This window comes from Amblyomma maculatum, chromosome 1 (genome assembly GCF_055883805.1).
Source record: "Amblyomma maculatum isolate TAMU_Amacu chromosome 1, ASM5588380v1, whole genome shotgun sequence".
Classification (NCBI taxonomy): Eukaryota; Metazoa; Arthropoda; class Arachnida; order Ixodida; family Ixodidae; genus Amblyomma; species Amblyomma maculatum.
In genome coordinates, this window is record NC_139344.1 from 139,070,742 (window position 1) to 139,084,391 (window position 13,650).

Here is a 13,650-nt window from a genome sequence, read left to right on the forward strand (position 1 = left end):
TTTAACCGAGCCATATGAACGTGCCTGCGTGGCCTAGGGGTAACGTGAATGCAAGGGTCCTGGCAGGATAATTCCGATATCACCCTCCCATATGAAAGAAGAGGCCCGAGTATGGCAGCTCCTGCCAAACGTAATGTCAGGCTACGTCCAGTTCATGCTCGGTCATGTCAGCTGCCAGCTATTGCCTGCCAACGCATGCTCGTGACAACGCCGACGCCGGATTTTCGGTGAACGGGGCCTTTAACGTCCTATTGTGTTAAAATATACAACTTCATAGCTGGTGTCCTAGCAGGGCGAAGCTACCAGGTCCAAGTTGGTCAGGGCCTCAGTTCTACTTACTCCAACTTAGTAGGGGTCCCTCAGGGTTTGTTGATCTTCCCAGCACTTTAATATAGCTATATGCACCAACTACCGAGCTAGGCATCTTGCGCACGTAACTGTCCTGAAGCACGCGGTGTATGCTGACGACGTCACCGTGTGACACATCAGGGGTGCATCGGCTATCAGGAGGATGCCTTACAAAGGTCTCTTGACATCATCCACGACAACGCCATGGAGAGTGGTTTACATACTGGCCACGGTAAAACTGAGTTCGTCGTCATTCACGTTGGTAGGGCAGGTACGCCATAACCGAACAGGAAGAGAAGCGGCCTTTAAACGTTCCATCGGCAACCAAAACCGACTATCCGAATACTTGGTATGCCCTTGGACGAGAACAGCTCAGCGAACATTGGCATCCAACGCTTCACAAAGACTACAAAACAAATTCTGCACTTTTTACAGAGAATCAGTAATCGGACCCATGAAGTACACGAACGTGAAATGCGACAATTTGTAGATTCGCGTCGCCCGCATCGTGTAGGGCTGCCGCATCATCCTGTTAACCGCGTGCAGTTGCTCACGCCTGAGCGCTTACTTAATGAAGCCAAACGCATCGCCGTCACAGGACTTCCGAGGTACACACGCCTGGATGCGCTCAAGAGCTGCAGTAAGCTCAACGACCCCACAGAGCTTCTCGACATGCATACCAAAACGCAGCAAATGACACTTAGCGGCACGAAAGGCGGGTGGCACACACTTACTTCTCGGTCACGATGTACACACACAAGTTGCACACTTTGTCCAGCAAGACGCCGCCCTGAGAGACCACGCCACTCACTGAGGGAAGCCCCTTCCGCTACATATGGATGCGCATCAGCAAATGTGGCGCCGGGCTATTGCCAAGATGCGTATGCTAAGGCTACCAGCTCAGTCCCCTCAACTGAACGTGTTGTGTACATAGACGCTTCACTCCCTGCAGACGGCAGCAGTCACACTTGCTACGTCACTGCGTGATACGACCAGGCAACCAAGAATCAGGGCTGATACTACCATAAATCGGTGGAAGCGCCATTCAGTGCCCGAGCCATGCTAATGGTCATCTTAGACTATTTGGAATCGCCTCTCACATTTTCTGAAAATAGCCCCATTCACCATCGTGCGCACACGGACTGTCAAGCTGCCTATCGCCGGCATCCGCCAACGTTCTTTATACGGACCCTGTAATACAGAAAAGGCATAATGCTTGCCTGCTCCGCGAACGCGGTCAACATTTATCATCATTTGGATCCCCACGCACTGCGCCGTCCCTGGAAACGAGATGGCTCATACAGTAGTACACGCTCATTTCTATTGTGCTAGTCAGAGCTTCCGAGACTCTTCCTCCGTCCGTCGCGTTCCTCCGATCGCGGAGATGCATGTTACCAAACTACATCACGCCGCTTACCTCACGGCAGTGGATAGCTCTCCTCTATACTTGCTCTTCACCTCTTCCGACGAGAATCGGTCTTGCTGCGGCGGATACAAACAAGTACAGTCCGTCAAAAATGTAGAGCCAATGAGGTCTGCTTCGGAGCCACTTCGTGCGGCTTGTAATGCATTTCCAGTGTTCCGTATCTCTTGATGGTAAGACGATTTTTTCTCCTACCCTCTCCAATGCGAATGACCTCCACTAATGCCAAATCAGCGCCACTACACAGCTCAGAAGCACATCCCCTGGGCACTACTTTTGGCAAAGGCTGTACCATTCTTCCGCCTTTCTTGCTGAACCGTTTTTGTTTTTTTTCGGAGCGGCATGACGCCACCTGTTTCTGGGTCTTGCTCCATGCAGGTACAACTGCCATGCGGACCTGGGCCAACTGTTGTTGGTGTGTCCTCTTTACACCCCATCTCGTCTTTGAACCCTGGTCACCATAAAGCAGGGACGATGGCCCTCTTCTAGGGACCTGAACCTGCACCGATGCCTCGCAGATTGGGCAATCGAGCTCGCATTCCTACAGTTTGTCCAGGACTCGGAGGCGCCGCTGCTCGGCGATCGACGCCACAGAGCTAACGATAAGCACACTGCCTCCAGCTGCCTCCAGGAATAACTGAATAAAAGGAGGCAGCCTTACCGCCTCCCGTTCAAAATGCCCCCTCACCATCCATGACGCGCATGGGATTTCAATCAGTCGCTGAGATGGTGCAGTGCTTAGGGCGCTCTACTGCGGTGCCCCAAGAATTCGGGATCGAATCCAGGCGGCGGCGGCCGCTTTTCGATGGAAGCGAACAGCGAGTCACCTGTGTGCTTTGGAAGATTGCTTTAATACATTGAACTCCATAAACTAAATTGAACTGCCGATATCAGTACCTGGCTGTAAAGTTTGTCAAGCACTCACACCAACACAAATCTACCTGTGTATCAAAAGACGATCTGCATATATATATATATATATATATATATATATATATATATATTTATATATGTGTGTGTGCGTGCGTGCGTGCGTGCGTGCGTGTGTGTGTGTGTGTGTGTGTGTGTGTGTGTGTGTGTGTGTGTGTGTGTGTGTGTGTGTGTGTGTGTGTGTGTGTGTGTGTGTGTGTGTGTGTGTGTGTGTGTGTGTGTGTGTGTGTGTGTGTGTGTGTGTGTGTGTGTGTGTGTGTGTGTGTGTGTGTGTGTGTGTGTGTGTGTGTGTGTGTGTGTGTGTGTGTGTGTGTGTGTGTGTGTGTGTGTGTGTGTGTGTGTGTGTGTGTGTGTGTTTTATGGCGCAGCCTTAGAACAAGCACCAAAACTGCGTTCATAACGTATATCAAGCTTGCTATATGACAAACGTTTTCGTTTCTACCCACTATGTTTCTGCGCCCTATACTTGACTACAGGTGAGATGCAGCTGTTATACACATACTTCATTTTTGGAGTCATTAGTAAACTGTCATCCTAGATCTTAGAGCACCCGCCAAGTGCACTCCACATCCTTCTTACTCTTCCAGTTATTTCACTTTCGTGCTCCACATCTGCGTTCCCTATCTAAGCGTTGGTAGTGGTACGGGAATATACATTTACTCCCCCATAGACATCCCTTACCACTTCCAGCGCTTCGCTGCCTATTGTAAACTGCTGTTTCGTTCCGAGGATGTTGAACATTACTTTAGTTTTCTGTCGATTTTTTTTTAGGCCCTTTGTTCTTCTTTTCTATCAGGGTTATTGATCATGCTTTGCAATTTGCCCCCTGGGTTACTTAACAAGGTAATAGCAGCGAATCACCGGTTTCCAAGATAATTTTAACGAGAAAGCGTCAAAGGTCTCGTTACTCATAAAGTCCAGCGTCGGCGTTGTGAGTGAAAAGTCACGGGCATGGCGCTGGCAGGTGTTAGCTCTCAGCTGACATCGCCGAGCACTGTTTCTTAGATGTTTTGTACGACTTAACGGGACCATATAACATCAGAAAGTTGGGAAAAGATGCCAATTCGCTAACTCAGGTTTGCTCATTTGATATGTGAAGGTGAAATAAGGATCAACCTTCTAGTGCTCTTGGATGCCGAGACAGGCTCGCTATACTTAGGCTACGCACTCGCGTTTATACGGCTTGGTTAAAGCGGGGCTTTATATGTCGAGTGGCCATCTACGCTATCGTGCCATAGCCTTAAAGACGGAGCTTTAGTGTTCTTTATAATTTTTTTCTTTTAATGGCCTCGAAAAAGATTCCTGAAAAGACAAAATCTGCCACATGAGAGCGGAGCTACTTCAGTGTCTCAAACCGGGTCTTAGAGAACACTGATCTGCATTTCTCAAGTGTTGTTTGGTTATGCGCAGGGCGGGATATGCGCTAGCCAGCAGTTGACACGTGGACGCTTCTAGAGTATAAGCTCTACTGCTACCATTCCTTAAGGTAATTCATCTGCGCAAACTAGGTACTGCGCATGCGCCGGTTTCATCTGCGACTCGCTGCAGCTGCTCCGCGCGCTCACTAATTCGGCTCGCCGCCGGCCGAACCGCGAGTGACGTCAGCATTTCGACTAAGTGACCACCAGCGGCGCCGTGCACTCCTCTTCTGCCTCGTCGCTAATTTAAACCGGTGCTCTCGCCGCTACATGACAGCTGCTATGAAAACATATACATATAAGTTACTTAACTGCGGCTCGCTTGTTCAGTCTAGCCATGGATGATCCGGTGCCTGGGCCGTCAATGTCAAAACCATACATAAAAGAGCTTACGTTCGTTAACAAGGTTCAGCCGGATTGAACCCCGCAAATTTTATTTTGCAGTCTGTTAAAAATAATGGGAAGTAATCCTTGCAAATCATCAGCTGTTATGAAGAGGAGCCAGAATGCTATAGCTAATTTGTTTTATCTGTAGCTAGTGCGGAAGATACCAAAAATGGTATACAGATACGAAAAGAGCCTTTATAACACACCGAAGAAAGCAGCTGATTTCTTACGTTAAGCTAATTGCAGGGGACCCCCGGTATTAGCGCAATAATTTAGTTTTCAGGGACTGGTGGCTCATTAGCATCCAGCCAATCTCAGCCGTACAAAGTAAAGCTATACGGGTTTCACCGACGACTTCGTAGTCAAAAAATCTTCCTGATTTGAGGCTCGAACCCGGTACCTATTCGCGGCAGTCGCAACTGAGCTAACCAGTCCTTTTTTTTTTTTTTTTGTATGGCTATATAGATGGTTTTCGCTTGGGCATGACTTTGCCGGCGCTGTAAAAGAGGAACTAGTTTCTATATTGGAAAAATAATGGTACCATTGGATATAGAGCGTCAAGGATAGGTGTGCAAGTGACAAAATGGTTGATGTTGTTTAATTAGGTAAATAATTAGAGCCAATAGCATTAATAGTTCATTCACAGAAAAGGAAAGGCGCAATGTCTGTCACACTTGTTCTGTGGGCACCTTAACCGCGCCGTAAAGGAAGGGAGGATGATGGGAGTGTTTTATTTTTGGTTTGTGCTGACTAGCAAAGGCATCTTTCCTGCTGCTGCGCAGTTCGCACTGTCTTTACTACAGAATGAAAGCGAAAAGAGGGAAAGGGTGCCGTAGTGGAAAGCTCCGGAGTAATTTCGACCCCCTGGGGATGTTTAACGTACACTGACATTACACAGCACACGGAAGCTTCTTCGTTTCGCCTCCATCGAAACTTAATCAGAGCCAGTTCAGTGGTTTACATAATTGTTGGTGTGTGTTAATTAGTTATTTATTAGAGACAATTAAGTGATTTGCAGGAAAGGAAAGGCCCAGTATCTATCACTCGCGGAATCCCGCCGGCACATCTCGCGGACAATGCGGCAAAGCTTAGGCTTACGCATTTCTCAACTGCAGATTCTGCAAAGCTCTCGGAAATTTTTTTCTTTTCAATGAAAAATCTTCCGAAAAGAAGAAGCCCGAACAGCTCATGTCTACCAAAGGGGATGTCAATCCCAAGCGCCAAAGGGACCCTGAAACAATACGCGCAGTAATATTCTAATGCACGAAATATGTAGAAGTGTTCCTAGTGAGTATTAGGTCGAGTCGAATTTAAAAGCTTTCCGCGGAGCCTATAATCTCCAAATAATTTTTAAAAAGTGCTCCTGGCGGCCGCTCGAAACTGATTAGGGCGACACCTTTCCGCGCGTTCCTTCTCCGATGACGTCATAGGGGCTTGCTGAGCGCGCCCACTCATCTGACACTCCCAAGAGACGCTGTTGGGCCGGGACTTGGTGAGGCGCTGTCGTGACTTTTTTTTTTCTTTTTTTTTTTCTGGGGCACCGTTGTGCGCTGACTGAGGAGCGAGAGGGGGTGCATGATTTTTGGCCGTTGATATGTTCGGCACTAATATGAAGCAAGCTTAAGAAATTTTTGCGTTGCGGAGAGCTCTGACGGCACACCTATCGCTGGTGCGCGCTTTCTAGGTTTAGCAAATAGCTTTTCGTGGTTCCTTTAAGGCCTAGCACCGGTCACGGCAGCCTGCGGCGCACCGACGCCGGTAGAGTACCTCGGCGGGGACTAATAATGCCCAAGGGCACGAACCCGACAATAGGCAAACCGGCATCATAACACAAGAAGAGCCTAAAGTGAGCGCATTTACTGAAACCCTAATCCAAACAGAAAACAATATAAAACAGCAAAAGAGCTGCTCTCGCATTACACCTGAAGAGAGCATTTCATAATGAGAAGCATTGCACAATACTCGATAATCTCCAAGCCATTAAATGCGAGTCATGGACATTGTTGTGACTGGGGCTCCGGCCGAAGTTTGGAGGAGATTCTCCAGCAGACGGGTCTAGCGGACGCCGGCATGCGACCGCTGCCAAATGCGTTGAAGCGGTGGCAACGGCGGGGAAGTGACCCTTTGCCTACTGCTGCGACGGCCAACCCTCCCCGCCTCACTCCCTTCGGGACGGAGGCGGGCTGCCTTTCGTCCACGGCGGCGACATCAGGGAACCTGTCGTTGTGTTGAATGGACCAGAGGCGCGTTACCGGGAAGCATTCACCCCGCTCGCCGAATTCTCCAAGAAGGCGGGTGACCTTGGAATTACGCGGGGGAAATGACCGCTGCTAGCGGATGACTTCGCGGGCTGTTCCGCCTTGGTGCAGGATCTCCACCACCAGCACAAGATCGTCATCTACATCGGAGAAATTTGCCCTCGCCACCGAAAGATGGGAGAGATGGTTCGAGCACCACCCTCGGCAGTGGGCGGCACACCGAGTGATTTCTTGTGCCCCACTGATTAGACTGCACCCGTTGAACTTTGTTTCCCCAGCTAGGGAAGTGGGGACAACCTACCGTATTTAAATGGTGGAAACTGTCTCCACAGAGAGCTCCGTTTTCTTCTTCCTACCTGTAAATATCTCATCATGTAAAAAGTTGCATAAAACGGTTTTCGGTGCCTCTCCTCCCTGGCTGCTTCTGCTCAGTCATCTCGGCTCCTCATGATTCCACTGAGGTGAAGCCTATAGGCGCCCGAACCCCGACCACATCAACGTATACATGCATACGCAGTTTTCTTCCAGAACGGGAGGTACGAATTAACGTTGTAGCTCAACACTTTAACAGGGTGGAAATCTGGGCTGGTTGGTGCACGACCTTGTGGCGCGCTAACACAAAACGAAGCAGAGAGAGGGGGTCACGAAGCTGACTAACAACCAGATTTTTATTGCACGTTCGTCAATTATATACCTCTAGTTCGTACAAAAAGAAGAAAAAAAGCAAAATACAAGCACAAAAACGCAAGACAGAAATGTGACAGAAGAATATGCGTTCACGCACAGATAATCAACTTCGCTGTCGCACACTTCGTCCTTTTGCCGAATGATATGGCTTCTTGAATTTCTCTGGTCCGTTGGTCTAAGTAGGACGATTAGACTGTGTTGTTGCCGAGCTGGGGAACATATTCATGCTCTCGGCAGTGCTTTGCCAGTTCACTGTTGATGGCGCCTTTCAAGGATCTTTTGTGCTCTTGGAGCCGTTGATTCAAACAGAGCCTTGTTTGAGCGATATAGGGTGCGCCAGCATGACAAGAGTACCTGATACACTACATTTTTTGTACATTTCATGAGCATGTTCTTGTGCGTCTTTTGGTATTGCTTTTTTCTCTCTCGCTCACTGTTGACCTTGGTACACATGCTCTTTAACTTGTTAGGCTCTGATATCAGCACGCCAACTTTTTCTCCTATCTTCTTGAGGTTGTAGGAGGAACCATGAATGTACCGTATGACAGCAAACGGCTTCCTTTCTTCTGATGTGGTCTTCATCTTTTTCCTGCCTCTAAGTTCTTGCATTTGCAGAACAAGGACGCCAAGGTCGGCTAGGAAGCGAGGCGATCAAGACGAGCACGATCTGCGCTATAGAAATTTCACAGACTGCTTCTTCGTCAGCGTCCAGCGAAGGAGTCCATCTTCTTCTTCACAATGCCCCCTCAGATAAAAAGGAGCCATCCTGGCGACTTAACAGACGAAGATACAATGGGGTCATAGAACGGCTTAAGGCGCTGCACATGTATAGCCACGGCCACGGCGGTGGAAACTGGAAGAAGGCGTAAGCGGCTCAACAATGTAATTCACTGGATAAGTGCGCTCGACGACGCGGTAGGGCCCATGCTACTTGTAGATTTATTCTCCATGTAAATACTTTTATTTTTATTTTAAATTTCATTCTCCATGTAAATACTGATTTGTGATGTATTTATTCGTTAGGCTGTATTTTATGTGCACTTTCCTTTGTTCTTAATCATGTGCATTTCCTGTTTCGGTCATTTGTCGGCGCCCATGTGATTGTCTAATCTGAATGTCTAATGTGTAATAAAACTTTTTCTAAACACACCTGTCCTGCTTTTTGCAACTTTTTTTTTAACCAAAGCAATACCCTTCTTTAATTTTGGGTACAGAATAACTGTTGTCGCTGTGCAGGCAGTTAAAATCTACATTTAATGTATTGATTTTTCCATTCTTCCTCTATTATTCTACCCATATGGTGCTGTCGCGACCGAAGCGTGGCGATCACAGCTTTGTTCTTGCCTAGATCGTCTGTCTTTCTGTGCTTAAACTTTACTATCTGTGATTGCGCAACATATTTATGTGCCTTGTTTGACGCATCATATGCAGTGACTTTGCTTAGTTGCATAGATATATTGGAGACTTGTACGTATATTTAAATGTCATGTTGCGAGGTTTTGTGCATACACTTAGTGAAGTTCGTTTCCAGCGGTAATTTTTTGCCCTCATCAAGTTGTATCATCTCATTTATAATATTCGATTATATCTTCGCATTTGTATGTACATATGTTTCGGAACTCTCCTGCTTTTTCTGTGCGCTCTCTGTTGCGACTATAATTTCACTTAAATTACCCACAGTATACGACCGGTGACAGGTGTTCCTGTGCAATAAATGGAAAAAAGGACAGCGTCATTGGCCGTTGGACGTGTACAAAAATGTAAACAAGTGTCTTGGATGACAGATTCAATAAAGAATTTCCCGTCAAAGTGTTCATTTCTTGGCCTTTACGTTTTCATATCAGCGGTATGCACTGCTTTGCTGGTTTCGAACTGATATAGTTCTAGATTTCGTTTAATATTTTCTGTACTTATTCAACAGACAGAATCAGGGAAGCATTGATGCCAGTTATTTCTGCCACAATGTTTGTCACATACATATATGTTCTTTTATAATAAAGTTAATATTTTACATTTGTCTTGGCAGTGCGTACTGCGTGGCATTCAAGAATTCGTTTGCAGCACCTAATACTAGATTTAGTTTTTTGTTCCAATAGCATAAGTAACTATAATACAGATATACATGAGGGAATATCGGACTATTCGCCGCGAGATCGACCTAGAGGTGGCGCCACCGTCACTCCGGTAGTGTGGATCGGCGGCCGGCGGCGCTCGCAGCCACACACGCTGCGTAGGTCTGCTTCCGAGTTTACGGCGGGTTTGTTGGCGATGAAAACGTGTCTTCTGCAGTTTTTCTGCAATATTGCAGAAAAAGATCGAAGGATTTCGCCAATGCAGCAGAAGCAGAGCGGATTTTAGGAATTCAAAGCACGCAACCACCAGACTTCCAGATTTACTTTGCACGTTTCTTGCGCTGTACCGCGCTCACGCGCCTAATGCTTGGGCCTGCCTAATGACTGCTTTGTTTTTCTTATCGACTTTTAAACAGTTTGCGCGTGTCTCATGCGAGTGTCAAGCCCACGCAGATACCTGCAGTACTTTAGATTGAATCGAGAAAGCCTAGTTCATTATATCGTACTTGACTCGAGGATTAAGTAGGTTAAATGTAGCATTGGCAGCGCACTGCATGGCGAGTTGCTTTAGACTGAATGCACATAAACTCTGGCGCAGACAACCACGCACAAGTATTCCCCAAAAATGAGATCACGCCGACACTATACAGGAAACCTCGCCGCACAGGAAAGCTGATTGCTCACGTGTACAGCGCTGAGTGGATTGAATTTGCCGAGATGCTTTTTGCGGCCACTGTCATAGAATGTGATAGTGTATTACTGCATGCGCCACTTACTGTAAATGATTTCCTGAAACCGAGGAAAGTATAAGGGATTTCTGATGTGTGTGATGTTAATATATAACGGTAAATTAGTAGTGTAATTATTTTGTTTTGCAATGACAATAAATTTCACCGTGTGAGAGAACTTCTACACACTTGACAGAATTTACAATAATCAGCGATTAATTTTCAGTAACGTTAAAGTGCAAGCTACCAATTACTCGCTGCGATGAAATCGTTATAAACTGCGCATGGGCACTGTCATGTTCTGGGAAGCAATTTTAAAGGCTGAAAATTTCTTTATCAGTAATTATGTAGCAATGATTAAACCTTATGCGAAGTAAAATATTAGGGTTACTTCCAAAACAGATGCCGGATATAAAACTATTCCGAAAGAAATGGAGGTCATCTTATCATGCGACTATAAAGATGTATTTATTCCCGAACTAAACACTGATATTTAAGTCCACAAGAAGCTGTTTTACTCCCCTTGTCAGAAACGACGACTTTGCTCTGAAGACAGCACTTATACGAAAAGGGATTATAATGATTATAATAGGCTACCAGTAAAGTACATTAATCTAGGTGTATTATGTAAATTTTAGGCTAACATTAGGTGCAGGGAAAATGTTTCTCAAACATTCGAGCATTTCTCTAAAGCAAAATGTGCTCACTAAAACTTTTACGGATGCACAGAAGCCTTCAACAACAACAAAAAAACAGAAAAGAAATGCATATTGGCCCGGGTTTAACTCATGAAAGCGGCATCGGCTATGACGGATGATTGCAGAGGGTGGTTTTGGTGTCGTTTTTTTTTTTTTTCATTATTAACACCACATTTTCCACGTGCGATTGTTTATTGTGCAGTCAAATCCCACAGCAGAGGAGCGCCTTTCCAAACGGTTGTGATTGAATCCCCCGTTCTCGAAACCAGCAGTCGAGCGCCCTTACCATTGAGACACTGCGACAGAGGTTTAAAAGCAAAAAAAAGAAAAAAAGAAAGTACTCACACAACTCTATCGTGAATACAGAAGGCATAGTAGGCATAGAGTGGTCTGTTCAAACTGCATTCTGCTATATGAAGCAGTCTGCGGTGGCATATGTTTTAGTAGCCGCAGTATTCCAAACAGAAACGGGAATATGCGATTTCTGAGTGTTTGCATTAACTTTTATTGACGGCAGCGACCTGTTTTGCTTTGACACGGCGGTAACGACAGTACCACTTCGTTTGAGACGTTGCATGTCAAAGGATCTCAAGCGCCAAAGACCGCGATGGATGATGTCCTTATCCAAGCATGACATGCTCGATACGGACATGTATTTTTTTTTAATGAAGCGTGGGGTTATAGACTGTTCATATTTATTTTGCAAGAGGCATATAGGTAAGCAAAAGCTCGAAGGAACAGCGAAACAAACAAAAACACTCCTGTACACGCCGCACGCGCGCGTAAATCACTGCAGGCTGGCACGCGACGCGAAAACGCATCCACACTGAGTAGGTTTCGCCGCTGAGCCGCAAGGTGGCGACTCTGCTCGATCTCGAGGCCAATACGTTGGTATCTTTCAGTTGGCTTCTTCCAAGATTTTCAAAACCCACTACAGAAAAATACATCACTGTAAAAAACTTCGCTTTGGCTGACCATATTAACATTATCCATTACTTAGAAATTTCTAGTACACATTTCACTCCAATGACATTCACACACTCTTGAGAAATTTCTGGTCCAATCGACAATACTGTTTGCGAAACTTCACCCCCAACAAGCGAAAGAAGGTTGTCAGGACAAACCCTTGGATTTCCAGAGAAATATTCCATGTAAAACGTAATATTCGGCGATGTCGTAGAAATAAATGTGCCAACTCAGCAATAATTGCGCACCTTAAGTCAACTCTAGCCACTAAATTACGCGAAAGTAGGAGCCGTTACTTTACGGAAACACTTGGATGTTTCGTAACAGAAAATCCAGGGAAGTTCCGGCGGTTTCTTTCCCGCAAAGGTAATTCAAAGCTCGACAAAATAGTTCTTGATGGCCGCCCTGTCACCGATAAAAATGAGATAGCAAATGCTTTCAATCGCTATTTCCACAGCGTATTTTCCAAAAACGATGACATAAGCAATGTCACTCAAGGCAGTCCAAGTGCGGTTAATTTCAATTAACCAGAGAAGGTGTTTTAAACCTACTTATGCGCCTTGATCCTAAGACATCATCGGGACCGGATGACATTTCAAATTCATTTCTCAAGACGTACGCTGAATTTTTAATACCATATTTAGAAATACTATGTGAGCAACCCATAGAGACTGGCATCGTACCCGATGACTGGAAAGTGTTAAGGGTTGTTCCTGTATTTAAGAAGGGTTGCAGATTAGACGTCAAAAATTAGCGCCCTATCTCATTAACATCTTCCGTTTGCAAACTCTTAGAACACATATTGGTTACTCAACTAAATAAATTTCTGGACCGGAATGAAATATTAACCAACGCGCAACACGCCTTCCGACGAGGCTTTTCCACTGCGACACAGTTAGTTACAACAGTCGATGAAATTTATAAAATCATAAATATTGGAGGACAAGTTGACATAGTTTTCCTAGTTTACTCAAAAGCCTTCGATAGAGTGCCTCATAATAAGCTGATCACTAAAATGCAAATCATTGGTGTGCTAGTAAAATTGTACATTAGATATTTTCTTATCTCTCAAAGCGCAAACAGCTCGTTACTGTTGATGGTGTCAATTAACTCTTGTTTATTAGATGTCTTTTCTGTCGTTCCCGAGGGTTCGGTTTTAGGGCCTACACTGTTTAATCTTTATATAAATGATCTGGTTGAAGCACTGGAGCCAATTAGATTATTTGCCGAGGACTGTATAATTTTATAAGATATGAAATCCGTTTATGATCAAATAACTCTAAACGAAAATCTGCAATTTTGGGAACGATGGTGCAATGAATGGGCGATGGCCATTAACTTTGAGAAAACTGTTGTACTTAGCATTACAAATAGAACTAATAAATTTTAATCTCAGTATAACAAACAGAAACCTAGTCAGGCAGGTAAGTGACTATAAATACTTAGGCGTAACGATTACTTCCAGACTAGAATGGACAAAACACATTGACAGTATATGCTCTACAGCACGTAGAAAGCTGAAGTTTTTAAAACATCGCATGGGTGAGTGCCCAAGCCCATTAAAGTTAAGGCATACAAAGCATATATCAGACCCGCACTTGAATATGCCTGTGTGGAATGGGACCCTTATACATCAAATAACACCCCAAAACTTGAGAATATTCAACGCTCAGCCGCACGTTTTATTTTTAATCGCTACAGACGCCGTGGCTCACCTTCATCTATGATTCTTCTT

The 13,650-nt window shown here is 45.4% G+C and overlaps 1 pseudogene; it reads left to right on the forward strand.

The window, feature by feature from the left end:
- The first annotated feature begins 822 nt into the window (after positions 1–822).
- On the forward strand, positions 823–7,013 carry LOC146204092 (uncharacterized; annotated as a pseudogene).
- The last annotated feature ends 6,637 nt before the right edge of the window (positions 7,014–13,650 follow it).